At 41.3% G+C, this 14,603-nt stretch overlaps 1 protein-coding gene across 5 annotated transcripts in view; it reads left to right on the top strand.

Annotated features, from left to right (window-relative positions):
- Positions 1-8,731: 8,731 nt before the first annotated feature.
- RGS12 (regulator of G protein signaling 12) overlaps positions 8,732-14,603 on the top strand; it is a 90,753-nt gene continuing 84,881 nt past the window's right edge. For 3 of the 5 annotated variants that reach the window (XM_061376008.1, XM_061376007.1, XM_061376009.1), the window contains exon 1: positions 8,732-8,933. The gene's annotated coding sequence lies outside the window, so the exon portion shown is untranslated. The remainder of the gene's footprint in view (positions 8,934-14,603) is intronic. The other 2 variants (XM_061376014.1, XM_061376006.1) reach the window with 2 other exon arrangements.

A 14,603-nucleotide genomic window follows, 5' to 3' on the forward strand; every position in this document is an offset into this window, starting at 1 on the left:
CACCACTCACTGGGGGGATTATTCCAATTGCTGATGTTCTCATTCTGTCCAAGAGGGATCTCCTTAGGAGTAACTTGTGCCTATCACCCCTCTTCTTTTCCATTTGACTCCTTATAAAAAGGCAGTCTCCATCTTTGTAGCCATCCTTTAAATGGTGTTAAGGTACATGGTGTTAAGGTCTCCCCTGAGACTTCTTTTCTCAAAGCCAAACAAACCCAGTTCTCTCAGCCTTTCCTCAGGTGGCTTTCCAGTCCTTTAATCATCTTTGTGGCCCTTCCCTGGCGCCTGGGCTCTCTCCAGCCTGTCCACATTGATTTTGTTTAGTAGCAACAAAAATGAACACAGTATTCCAGGCCTAACAAGTGCTAAGTAGATTGGGACAATGACATCTTTCTCTCTGTTGGTGATGCCCTTGTTGCTGCAACCCAGCATCCTCTTGGATGTTTGCTGTTGCTGCTCACTCATATTGAGCCTGTTGTCCACTGGGACCCCACAGTCCCTTTCCACAGTTCTGCTCCCAAGATAGGTAGATCCCAGCCTGTGCTGTACTCCTGGATTATATTTTCCCAAGCACACGACTTTATGCTTATCCTTGTTGAACTCCGTAAGGTACTTGGTAGCCCACTCTTCCAGCCATACCATGTCATTCTGCAGGGTGGCTCTCCCTTCCTAAATGTCCACTTCCCCACTGAGTTTGGTATCATCAGCAAACTTTGCCATGGTACACTTGATCATCCAGGTCACTTACAAAGACATTCAACAGCATTGGGCCCTGTCAGTCCCTGGCAAACCCCACTTGTGACAGGTTGCCAGCTGGAAAAGGAGCCATTAGTAAATGGGTGCAACTGGTCAGACAGTCCCCCACTCACTGCACAGACCACTTGTCAAGAGTGTAGCACGTCAGTTTCTCAAGGAGGGGGCTGTGGGAAACTGTATCCAAGTAGGAAATGTCCACTGCTCACCCTCTATCAACCAAGCAGGTTACTTTGTCAACCAAGTTTGTCAAGAACAATCTGCTCCTGGTGAATCCATGCTGGCTTTTCCTAATCATGTGATTTATTTGATTGGTGATAGCCGCCAGGAGGATTACTTCCATAACCTTCCCAGAGACTAAGATAAGACTGATAGGCCTTAATTTCCTGGATCCTCATTTAAGCCCTTGTTGTGGATGGAGGTGACATAAGCCTTCTTCCAGTCTTCTGAGACATCTCCATGATGTCTCAAAGATTATAGAGAGCACCTTGCAACAATGTCAGTCAGCTCTCTTACCTTCAGGTGAAAAAATTCAGAGCCTATCGATTTATAGGAGCCAAGCTCCTGTTTTAGTTCATGTACCAACTATTCCTCCATTGACAGTGGGTTTGTATTTGCATCAGCCTGGATTTTTGTTCCCAAGGCCTGGGACTCAACAGTGCTGGTGGAGGCAGAGGTGAAGAAACTGTTGAGAGCCTCTGCCTTTTCAGTGTTCTGGGGACTAATTCACCTCTCATGTTTAACAGTAAGCCAATGCTTTATTTCTGCTTGTTGTTGACATACGAAGAACTCTTTCTTGTAGTTTTTGACATCTCTGGCCAATTTCAATTTGAGCTGAGCTTTTGCTTTTCTAACTGCATCTCTGCACACTCTGGCAATGTCCTTGTAGTTCTCAGTGGGTATTTGTCCACTCTTCTATCTCTGGACACTCCTCTTGGCTTTGAGCAGACTCAGGAGCTCACGCTTAAGCCAAGGGGGTCTTTTGCCTGCCTATTTTCCTTGCCTTTAAAGAGGATGAACTGCTTTTGTAATTCCAGGAGAATGTTACTTGAAAAACTGCGAGTGTTTGCTAACTCCTTTACCCTCTATGGAAGCTTCCCATAGAATCTCCCCCAACCCCAAACTGAAGTTTGCTCTTCTAAAATCCAAAGCCTTTGTCTTAGTACTAGCCTTCAACAAGCTCAGCAGGAAACTCCACAATATTGCAATCACTGCAGCCAAGGCTATCACTAACTGAGATATCACAAAGCAGGTTTTCTTGGTTTGTGAGAAGCAGGTCCAGCAGTGCCTCATTCCTGGTTGGCACATCTAATATTTGTATGAGGAAGCAGTCCTCTACACATTCCAGGAGCTTGATGGATGATATGTGAGTTGCTGTGTTGTTCTTCCAACAAATGTCTGGGTAGTTGAAGTCACCCATCAGAACCATGTCTGTAAAATATTTGCAATGTGGTGAAGGGTGTTTGTTGTCTTCCAAATCTCTTGTCAGTTAAAATATTTCTTTAAAGAAAGTAGCTCATCTAAAAGTGTCTTTCAAAGTAGCTGCCTTTAGTCATCTGAAAATGAACCCTTTTATAATTCTGCTTTCTTAAAATGTGCTTCCTCCATCAGGTTCTAAGAATTTGGCAAATAACTCCTAAAATGTTTAGGATGTTAAACCATACATATCTGAATTTAGACTTGTAAATGTGTTAGTAACATTTTCAATGCAAGTCTAACTTCCTGACTGTAAATTGTTATCTTATGGGTAAGTTCTGGACTGCTACACATTGCAAGAAAAAAATGAATTGGTGCATACTACTAAAGGTATAAAATATGCTACATACTTAAATGTTGAGAAGTGCTTATCACAGCTTGAGGAAGTCTTGTTTCACTGAGGGAAGCAATAGGACTATCAATTTTCTATGAACTGCAAAGTAAACATATTTAGAAAATTAATTAAAACTACTTTAAAAACTCTCCACAATCCTCATCCTTCCCCCTACAGATTTAACTATAATTTATCTTTAATTCATTATAATTAAATCGAATGCAGTCTCCTTTATGGATGCATAAAACCTTGCTCACATGAACTTGTGTGATGTCAACTGTAACACTGTATTTTCTTTGAACTTATATGAATAAGATCTCATATTCTTCTTTTACGGTTACCTTGGAGCTTCACTAGACAAAGATGAAATCCACCACTGTAAAATCTTTCACAAAAATAAACCTGTCCACATAGGGTTTAATTCTACATCTTGTTTGTGTTCAAGAAGAGTTTTTATGCTCATAATCATGATGATTTTTGGCCAGAATGAACAGGTATCTTCTAATCTTAAAAGCCTTTCAGAATCCAGTTATGAGGTAGAGGAAGATGAAGTCAGCCTCAGATTCAGAAAATCAGGAATCAGATTTGAGAGCCAGGGGGAATCCTATCATTCTGCTTTATTAGGCATGGAAGCTGTTAAAACCAAAAATGCCTCTTCCAAGGTGGACCCAAGCATTTCTGCAGACCTGTCATGCCTTTTCAGCTGAACTTCAGGAGAAGAAGTGGTCACAAGCAATGCAGTGCATCTCTAGCAGGGATCCTAAAGACAGTCTGAACTTGGTCCAAAAGGACCTTCTGTTTTCTTCAAAGTTTGAAGATAGATGAAAAGCTTGGATGCAAATGGGACTTGGATTTGACTTGCCAAATCCCAAGTGGAGAGAGGTAAAATGCATTCTGATTCCAGAGTTTACTGGGAGTAAAGGGTCCCTCCACCTCTGTCTAATGCTTCCTAGTTTTTCCCGGAGCCAGGGTCCTTTACCAGGGGAGTTACGTTAAAATGAATATGCAAAGTCACCTTCTCCATTGCTTATCATGTGTGAACTTGAAGAGCTCTTACTTAGCCTTTTTCCTAAGGGTTAGGAATATGAGTAGCACTTTTATACTGACACTTGTGCCTCAGCATTTAGGAAATATGCTTAGCAATGAACTCAGCCAGCAGAGTCCAGATATGTCACCCTTGTATGATGTTTGAACATCACAGCCAAGCGGAAAGTGGCTTTAAAGAGGAAAAAAGAGGAGACAGGAGCAGAGCACTGGGATATGCCACTCATGATCCTAATTCTGCTTGCTGTTTAGATGCAAGGATAGAGCTTGCTTTCCCTGTGAGGAGCTATTGCTGAATATGATGATAATGACTTTTTTGGCATTTCCTTAGAGCCACAAGGAACACTTGCCTGAGATATTCCTTTTCCTTACAGCACCAAAAATACACAGTGCTTCTTTAGTACATGTAGCTGCTAAACAACACGCATTTTTAAGCCCAGTGGGACTGAAGACACTGCTTAAATAAGCCCAATGTGACAGAAGACACAGCTTAAACGGAGCAGCAAGGCCATGGCAGGTTAATTAGGCAATGTTGAACTATAAGGTTAAAGCTCCAAGGCTTAAAGAAAAAGAAAACCAAATCACAAAACCAACAAATGCTTCAGTAATGTGTCTCAGATATTCCTTCAGAGCAAAAAAGAAAAAAAAAAACAACCCACAAATAAATAAGTCTAGTGTATGTGTTTTAACAATACTAGGTGTCTGTGACACAATATGAAAGTGAAAGTTTAACATCATTCTGGCTCAGCAAGGTATTCTTCAGAAAATTAGGAATTTAGGACATATGCTATTTGCCCAGAAGAAACGGTGGGGTAAAGGTTTCTGTGCTTTCACTGACACCACTAGGGCCAAACCTAATTCTTGGGTCTCCCGTTCTTGGCAGCAGTAATTAGGTAAGCTTGAGCACTTGGAGTAGAAGCTTTGGTTATATATGTTGTATATATACATATATTTGTATATATACATATATACAATGCTCATTAGCATTGGAGGTTTATCATGACACCACCTTTAACCATATGTAATCATAGGTAAGGGAAGAAAAATGAAGGTCAAAGAGCAATAGTATTTCCAGATTTTGTATAAACCAAAATGCTTAATTTGATTTATGTTAGTGAATTTGGGAAAATAAATACAGCATACTATATTGCAGGGAGATAACTTTTCTGAAGATATGAAATAATTTGTTCGTATTGCAGTGCTATGCAAAGGTGCAATCATGACCATGGCCTAGCTGTGCCTGCTTTCACACTGAGAAAGATGTTCTAGGCTGTTTACCTTGTAAGCCTTCACTTTTGCAAATAGTACTGATCACAAAAGAGTATATTTAAGAGTAAGCGCACATAAGAGTCTGTCAACATCCCCCCCCTTAATCATATTTAATTAAATAACATAGTAGGTAAGGACACAATTACAAAGCCAAGTAGATGCACAAGGTATATAGATAGATCCTTCTAAGTCTAAGCAGGATTTAAGAGGATATATTCTCTATTGGCCAGTCCAGGTTTAACAAGATCAGTATCCTTGTTCTATTACTTCACAGTTCCCTGTAAAGTTTTCTTTACAACTGTATGCTAGGGTGGGAGACACCATCCTCCAAAGCAAAATGCATTTATTCTTCCTTTTCCCACTGCCACAAGTGTCTCCTACTAGGGAGAAGACTATGGTTAAAATAAAGGAAAAGATATTTCTAAAGATCAGATTAACAAGTAACCCAAGGTAGATATTGATGGCTAGCTGGTCATATGCAGTCCTCAGTGTGGAAAACATGATCTTTACTGATCCCTTGGGTTGGATTTTGACAGTTAACTGAAGGAGGATAATGTTTTGGAATTTAAGAAGTAAGTTCTCTAATAAGGATTCTGCTCCCAACCATGTTTTAGCTGACCAACACAAGCTAATGATAATGTATATGACATACCATATTCCCTGATGTTCAGAACAAAATTAAGCTAGGAAGACTGAAGTAAAGCTTGTATATTGAAGAAACATTTAATGCTGACAATTCTATGCAATTTTATTATTTTGAACATGTTGATAACATTAAATAAGAAAATAGTAATTTACATGAGGATATTTTTGTTTGTCTAAAATAAAATCTTTTAGGAGCAACCAACACTTTCATTCCTTTAACCAAGGTAATTAAACAATGGTGATTAAAATCACAGACTTTGCATCATGGAGCACATGTTTTGGTTGCATATATTAGGGTTGCTCATCAACACTGCAGGTTTAACATGACATCAACTTTAACCACATGTAATCACAGGGAAGGGAAGAAAAATTGAGCTCAAGGAGTTCCACTGTATACAAATATTTCAAATTTTTGTATAAAACAAATACTTGGACCAAGTTTATTTTCTGACTTCTCATCTAGGATTTGTGACTGCAATAATCACACTTCATTACAGGATGCATTGTAAACCCCTCCAGATCAAATCTGACAAGCTGTTTTGTGACAGCCACCCTTGGTGTGATTGAGATGTGTGTACACCCAGTGTTAAGCTCCTTAGGCTTATAAGCCAAAGCTGTTACAACCTAAAAGCCATAAATCCTTATCACTTTGTTTCACACTCTTTCTTCCTTTGTCTCCAACAGAGATGAAAACAGTAAGAAAAGTTAAAGCTGAGATCTTGTGTGGGTTTTTCAGGGACCATTAATCACCTTGCTCAAGAGTGTAAAATAAAGTCTTAATCACCATTTCGAAAAACACTTAAGAAAAGGACTAAATTAATTAATGATGAGATGGGTATTTCTGACTGCAAGTGGGCTGTGTGAGCACACCTCTTTCCACATCAGTCTTCGGTGCTCACTTCTTCCTTTCTGAGCAGTACTCATGTAGGAAATTCTGCTCTACTACAGAAAGCTGCCTGCAAAGACAAATTACATACTTCTACGCTATTACAAAAGTCCAATCAACTCTGTTGGCTATCACATACAGAATAGCTTTAGTATCTGTGAAAGAGGCAATCTGACACTGCCATGGAGTAATGATTTTATAGTTACGAGATGCTGATGCCACTTCTTAGCATGAAAACAAAATAAGGCATAATTTCTTTCTGTTAACTCTATAAAGACTCAAGGGGAGACCTGCAGATACCTCTGGAATAGTTACAATCTCACTTAACTACTTGCCACTTTGAAAGATTTTCTTCTGTTACAGTTGTATACAAGGTCAGGATGTTAGAAATACCTCATTGACCAATCTTATCTCCTCGTAGGCAAGGAGGTAGTGCAAGCCAATGCTAGATCTGGTGGGGTAGCACAGGCAACAGAAACAGTGGCAAATGACATACAGCCTTAGCAGCCTCATGGGACTGTTAATTGATGACAACCCAAAACACCACCTTTTGTTTGTGGAATGCACTTCTTGTCCCTGCAACTTCCTCCCAGTCAAAGGGATAAAGAAGTGTTGCTTCTTTGGGCAAATCTAGACCTCTGCAGTATTTGTTTAAATTACAGAACACCTGGAAGGATCAATCATGTGAGGCTTAAAATCAAAGGCAATTTTCTTCTTTATTCATTTTGAATTTTAGACTCTCTAAAGGATCAGTAACTACCTTTATAGGGCCCAGTGTGGCTGCATAAGTTAGGAGGTCTACCACCTTGCAATTTTACATTCGATCTTCTGTGAGGATGAGGTTATTTGGTTATTTTCCCTTTCAGAAGCTTTTCCTATAAAAACTGGTGAGAGAACAAAACTGGGATCTAAAATGATCTGACATGTTTCATGTTGGTAGGAATCTCCTTGGGACAGACTGACAAAAACACAGCAGAATAAGAACGCGGAGGTTAGAGTAAAAGAGCAGGATCCTCTATGCCTCCAAAGAGCTTTTTCTCTTGGCCTGTGTTTTTGTTTTGCCTGAAGACTCCAGTATACTGTGTTTCAGAAAGGGGAAGGAGATACTAAGAAACAATTGCCTTGACTGGATAAAAATCAGACAACTTACTGAACTCAAACCACCAAGCCACAGTTTTGCAGTTTAAAAGTTACCTTACAGGTATAACAGCAACAGTGAGTTGTAGGATTACTCTGGAGACTAAAAAAACCCCAAACACCCAAAACAAAACAAACCCAAAGCCAAACCAGACAGAAAAGGGAAGTGCATACTCCTTCACACAGTGACTGGTAGGCTCAGTTCTATTTCAGGTTTCCAGTGCACAGAGAGACACTTAAATTAACAAAACTCCCCACTTATAAAGGATTTCTACAAGTCCTGGCTAACAATTGAAGATTGCAATTTTCAGCAAAGATAACGATTTTTTTTCAGGTTCTGTAGGAAAGCCAAAGAGGTTTGGGTAATTGTTCCCTTTTTCTGGACACTCTATTCCTCACATATCTCTCAACTGATGTTCACTTTATGTGTGCTATCTTCCCTTCTATTTTTCCTATTTAAATTAAGGTTTTCTAGTATTTCCCTTTAGAAATAGTGCTGTTCCCAGTGTATTTTGAGAACTTGCTGCTTGTGCTCTGCTCTATATAGGTGGTAAAACTTCCCCTTTACACATACTCTTGCCCTTTGGACACTCAATTACTACGAAACGCCTCACCTACCCCCTCACCCTCATGGGATTGTTGAACCTAGTGCCACCCTGCTCCCTCCCACTTTTACCTTGTAAGCTCTGTCTCACTTTCTTCCCGGCCTTCAAAGGCACGGCATACCTGTTTGGTGCACCTCTGAACGCCTCCCGGCCCATCCTCCCTGACCAACCTGTCCCTTCTCAGAGCCGCCACACAACTGCGGTTTATTCTAACCGGTCTCTCCCCTAAGACCTAACATCAAGGTGCTGTTTAGGTGAGTACCGGCTCCACTTTGTTCTCCCGGCTCCAAGAAAACCGAGCAAGCTCTCGTTGGTGAGCGATACTGACCATTTAATCCCTCCCTTCACCCCGGTTTCGACCGCTCCTCCAGTCCCCCCAGCCCCATTCGAAAGGGCGCCGGCAACACGCGCTTGCGCACTGCCCCCACTCGGCGCGAAGCGAAGAGGCGGAGCCCCCGCTGCCCACCGCGCCCCAGCGAGGAGGCTTGGGGTAGACAGAGGAACTACGAGTCCCGGCATGCCCCGCGCGGCTCGCTCACCACGGCCGCAGCGAGCGCGGCCCTCGCAGAGCACGCCGGGAGCTGTAGTTCTTTAGCTCTGGGTATTGTCTCTCCCCTTTCTCTGTCCGGGAACCCGACCGCCACCCCTGCCGGGCGAGCGCGGTGACTGACAGCTCCCTGCAGCCAGTGGCCGGAGCGCTCTGAGGCGCAGCCCGGCGCCCGTCTCCTCGGTGACCAGGGGAGCTGGTGCCTCCGTGGAGTGGCCGGAGTCCCGGGACACGGAGGTGAGTGGGTCCGGGGCGAGGAACGCCCACCCGGCTCTCCCTGGCCCCTCGCCACCGAGCGCCTGGCCTGGGACCCCGCTCGGCGTGTGGCGGGAGGAGGGGGGCAGCCCATGGGCGGCCTGAGGGGAGCCGGGGGGAAGGGAAGGGAGCGCCGCGGACGGAGCCGGGGGAGGGCAGCCCCCGCGCCGCCCCCTCTGCGCGCCCCTCGCCTGCGGCGCTGCCCGCGACCCCCGGCGGGCACCACTGGGGCGGGGAGCGGCGGGGGGGGGGGGTCTCGGGCACTCCTCGCACCCGTCCTTTTACCGCTTGGGTTTTCAAACCGTCCCTGCGGGCTCAGGTGCCGCCTGTCCCCTCCCCGCAGCTCCACCCTCCCGGGAAGCGGCTGTTAATGTGTAACCCCGCGGACCGTTGCTGGGATGGCGCTGACCCCGCTCCCCTCGCCCCCCTCCGCGGCCTGCCGCTTCCAGCGCCCGCGGTGCTCCCGCCGCCGCCAGGTGCGAACCCTTCCCGGGACGCGGCTACGCTGGTGCCGCCGGAGCCCGCAGTGTAACGCGGAGAGCGGCTGCACCGGGTGCCCCTCTCCTGGCTCCCCGCTCTCCTGTAAGCGCCGTGGAGTGCGGACCACCCCGAGCCTGTTCCCGAGCGCTTTTAGCGCCGAGCAGACCTCGCGTGTCGCTGCTTCAGCCTGAAATGCTGCCCCTTCTCGCCGTTTTGGAACGTGTTTGCAAGAAAAGAAGGGGAAAACCACGCCAAAGTACCCAAAACCTTTTCACCACTTTAAATACACCCAAAAAGTTTAATCTGAATTGTAAACACACAACTTCATACGATAGCTTCAGAAAAGCTTGTCTGCAGATGCTTAGTCTAGTCAGACAAAACAGCGAAATGTCCTCTGTTCTTTATACAAGTGCTTCGGTGTGAGAAGAGTCGTTTTAGCCTGCTGTTACTAATTAAAGTCAGTAGCTTTTGAATGATTGCAGTAGGTACACCTAATTGTTTTCTGGCAGAGCAGTTGCTGCTTATACAGGAAGCATAATGGTATGTTTTGCCAATTGGGAAATGCTGATAAGGTTTTTTAGTAAAATACTGTCCCGCCCAAGTTCTCAAACAACTGGTAGCTGTCTTCAATGGGCTGTGCTGTTATATTTCTCGTGTAACTTGTCTATAAACGTGTACCACATTTGAATAGTGAGTGGAATTCAAATTACATAGCTTCATTTGAGCTTTGTAGTGGCATCATTTGCAAAAGCCAGTCCTTAATGGGTGGCACCACTGCTGAAGTCTTCTGCAGTACTTTCAGATGTGAGGGGTGAGGGAACAGTCTCCTCTGTGTGCTTCCACTTTGCATGTTTTATCCTCTTACAGTCTCACTATTGAAAACTGAAGTGAAGCACGTTAACATGGATCCTGTAGTGCTGAGTATCAGCTCGTTGTCACAAAATGAACTGGTGGTCACTGATGTGCTCTTTAACTTCGCATGCTCCCTCACTGCCCTCTGTAACTGTTAAGGTTAGAGTCTAACACAGGAGAATGCCTCCTCCTGTGTCTGTTAGTTTTGTTGCTATGAGTTAGTAAGAGCAGAAACAGGAAACAAACTACCTCTCTCCCTTGAAAGTAAGCAAATAAGTATTATTTTCTGTGGTGTATAGGGTTTGAAAATGACATGGAAAGCTAGCATGGGTATGTAAAAACACTACATAAAGAAATGCAGTGTTTGTGGGCTAAAGTGCAATTCAGATGTAACCAATATTTTTTGGTGTTTTATACAAAACAATTGATTGAAATGTTAGACTAAAATGAATGCTGGCAGGAAACCGAAGTCTTTGTTTTGCAGTTCTGTGACAAAGCTGATGTATAGGGGCAAATTATGTTATTTCACATATTAGAATGACTCTTAATTTGTAGATGTTAGTACTTCTGTCTGAAATACATTGTGAAATATTTTGAAGTATTAAGCTGTATTTGTTCTGTATCATATTACTAAGCTGTGTTGATTAAAATTTTGATGAACTTTCTGAAATCATAGGTTTTTATATTTGCAGTGTGCTTCAACTGGTAGTAGGATTTCGGTATTTCCAATGTTTGTAATAAATATATTGAAGTGTCACAAAACTGTGTTGTTTCTTTAAGATTTAGTTATTATGTGTTACAAATTATTCTGCCTTTATAGGCCTGTTTTTTCCTATTAAATGCTCATATCCTCCTGACCAATATTCACTAATGTGTTTTGGTATTGTACAGGCTTTTTTCTTTAGGACTTACTTTATCATACTTGGTGATAGTAGAAGGTCAAAGTAAGCTTGGCCATGTGTAGTATTGTGGTGTAACCTTTTCTCTGACCTACTGGATGTGACTGAATGTAGTTATGCTATCAAATTAATAAAAATCAGTGCTATAATTATTAGGAACAATTACAATAGTGTATTATTGGTAGGCTGAGTAAGAATCAGTATTTTGAGCTGAAAACAGCTCAATTTTGTCTTTGGTTACTTGTGACAGTTACTGTACATTATATATTTCACTAACAGTTCCATGGATTAGTAAACATGCAGACACTTGCAACAGTGCAACTAAATGATGCCTTTGTTTCACTGGATGCACTACACATTTTGTAATTTATTGCAGGAAAAGGGTATTCAGTTGTGTGTTACTTTGAAACTGGAGGTTTGTGCCATTTTTGTGCCATATCTCTTTAGCTCCAGGTTTCAAATCTGCAAAGCAATGAAAAGAAAACTTAGGCAATTAGACAATATGGTGTTTTTTTTTTTTAACAGTTTGTTACTCAACTAATCTCTGTTGGAACCTCTGATTATGAGAAATGTTATTTTCATGATTTTTCCATTTTCCTGACGTACTGCTGTTGAGTAAAGTGTATTTGAATGCTGAGGGTTCTTGCAGAGAAGCTGCATTTGTCCTATGTCTTGAAGTTTCCTAGATAATTTCAGTGAGCTGTTATTTGTCATGGATGTAGTTGGCACAAAAATTGCACAAGAATATTCAGTGAGGGAGGAAATCACTTTTCCAGTGATAAACCACAATTTTTTCCTCCTTTATTTTTAGTGTAAATACACTTTAATAGCAAAAAAACTTTTAATGTTGAATTACTTCCTAACTTAGCACTCACAAAATCACACAAATACATTAATATATCTGGAAGTCTTCACGTCTCTGGAACTCACATTTGAGAAAAGCAATGTATTAGCAGCTGCTGGTTTGGTTTCATAATGGTCAGGTTTTGATATGAAATTCCCTTATCAGTGGTTATCATGTGGAATAATGCTTGATGTGTAAGGGGTGTAAGTTAGGACGGCAAGTAGATAAATTGACTTGTGAATAGAGTTAAAGTAGTAAACGTGGAAGCATGAGTTAAGACAGCTCTGGGGTTTGCTTCTTCCCTAGAGCAGTCTAACTAAATTTTCATTGTGTTGTTTTTTTTTTTTTTCTAGTTACATTTAGGGTATTTTTGTTGTAGATTAGAAATGTAGCTGGAAAAATCTGTTCTTCTTATGAATCACTTCAAAATTAGAATATTTAATGTTATTTTTTTAATGACTGCTTTTTATTATATTTTTTAAAATCAGATAATTTATAATTTATAATTTAATATTCCTAATAGTTTCCTTTCCTCTTGCAAGCTAGGACCACACTTTCTGGTGCCACATACTGCAGTGCTTTATGTTGGCTGGCTTAGCAGCACAGTTTTGGAGGATACCTGTGGGACACATTGGGCTATTCTCCAGACAGTCAAGAATAGAAATATTCACTGTGAAGCAAGCTAAACCATGTATATATTCATGCTCATAGACTTTTATTTATTGTTGGGCATTTGTTGTGTCATTTTTTTTTTTGGCTGGAGAACTGTATCTTGAAATGTTTGAAATGATTGTTCTCAGAAAGTACCAGACCTAATTTGAGATAGCTGAATGCACAGTGACCTCTTAGTTCACAAGTTTAGCCTCATCAGGAAAAGGTCAATTTATGTTTAAGGCATGAGATTGGATGCGAGTTGGCAGGGGTCTTATACGGCAACATGTGAGTTTGGTTAAATGTTTGCAAAGCATTTCTTATGTTATGATTTCCATTCAAAGGTTAAGTGTGAATTTTCATTAGTTCTTAAAACTAAGAGTTTCTCTCCTCAAATTATAGGGGAACTGTTGTTATAGAAGCTAGATAATTGCTGTATTAAAACAATTTGCAAAAACTGTACTACACTGAACAGTCACAGCTGCACCATGGAGATATAAAAACCTGATAGCCCTTTGTTCATAAAAAATACAAATTAAAACCCAAAAGTAAAGCCAAGTGAATGTCTTCCAGTATGTTGAAGACTGTCGTGTTTAGGATTTGGAAGGATCATAAGGGAATCATATCCTGTAGTTGAGTATTTAGCAGAATATTCAAGATATTAGAGTGTCCAAGATATTTGGTTATCAAACAGCACATATGTACTGAAGTAGTCAAGAGAATCTTAAATTGTATTTTAGCTGTTTTCTGTAGTGTGGAACTTTGGTTTGCTCTGTTCCAGCCAGAAATACTGTGACAGTAGAGTGCTGTGAATTGCAGCACATTTTGAGTGTGGGGTACTTCCTTATTTCTGTAGCTGAGACCAATGTCAGAAAGCTTTCTTGGTCATTTTTCTTTCATGCAAGTGCTGGGTTGGACGCTACTAATTTAACACTTTAGATACAGTAAACAATGTGCGTCTTCCTGTGTGTGTATATTTGTATGCCTATCTATCTAAAATGTTGCGTGTTCTTTGCCCACATACACCAGATACTTGCTTTTAAGTACCTTGTACACTTTAAATATGTTACAATGTGGCAGAGTTACAAGTAAGCCAGGGGACCAGCTCAAAGCAGTAATTACTTTCAGATTAGTTCTCACTTGCTCAGACTGAGTTTATTGCGGTTTTATGTAGCTGTAGTCCTCCGGTTGTGTAGTCAGTCTTCCTCCAGACCTGTGGAAGTAAGAGTTCGTATCATGCCACAAGGGAATAGTTTCAAAAGTTGAACAAGTTATCGTTTCTCTTCTTTGTGTTGAAACTTTTTTACGCATTTTAACTCGCTTAGTGGAGGAAACCTCTCTAAAACAATGGAATTTACCTGAGTACAATTAGAACAAGACATCCAGATTCAGAATCAACACCAAAATGTAATGAAATTTACTATTTCTTGCTGTTCATATAAAACTGCTTTATCTTAATTGTAAATTCATTACTAGATTAATACTTGCAGCATGTGGAGCTTCCCCTAAACTAAAACACATGGATGATGGAATGACTGAAATGTATTTTCTACAGTGTTTGCATTCTGATAAATTATTTTTGAGTAGGTTAATTGCTTGGTTTAAGAGTAAATATGATTTTGGATCCCTTTGGTCAAATACATGACCTAATGCCCATTTGTTGTTGCATATGTAACTGAAACATATATGCCAAAGTTGAAGTTTGAGATACTTGTTTTAAGTTGCTTTTGTAGTTGTTTAATGGAGAAATGCAGGCAACTAGGGGTAATTTCTCCAACCTTTTTTACAAGTTTACGTTTGGTACCTGTTTCTGTATATTGAGTATAAAAGGGGGTAGGCTACAGCTGAGTAGATACACTTGAGCTCTAATTTGTATGTTGCTGGGAAAGGATAGATGAGCTGTGCTGTAAAATGTCATGGTATTTC

Source organism: Neopsephotus bourkii, unplaced genomic scaffold, assembly GCF_033783945.1.
Source record: "Neopsephotus bourkii isolate Nb327-2 ecotype Australia unplaced genomic scaffold, CSIRO-AGI_Nbou_v1 NB_1686, whole genome shotgun sequence".
NCBI lineage: Eukaryota > Metazoa > Chordata > Aves > Psittaciformes > Psittacidae > Neopsephotus > Neopsephotus bourkii.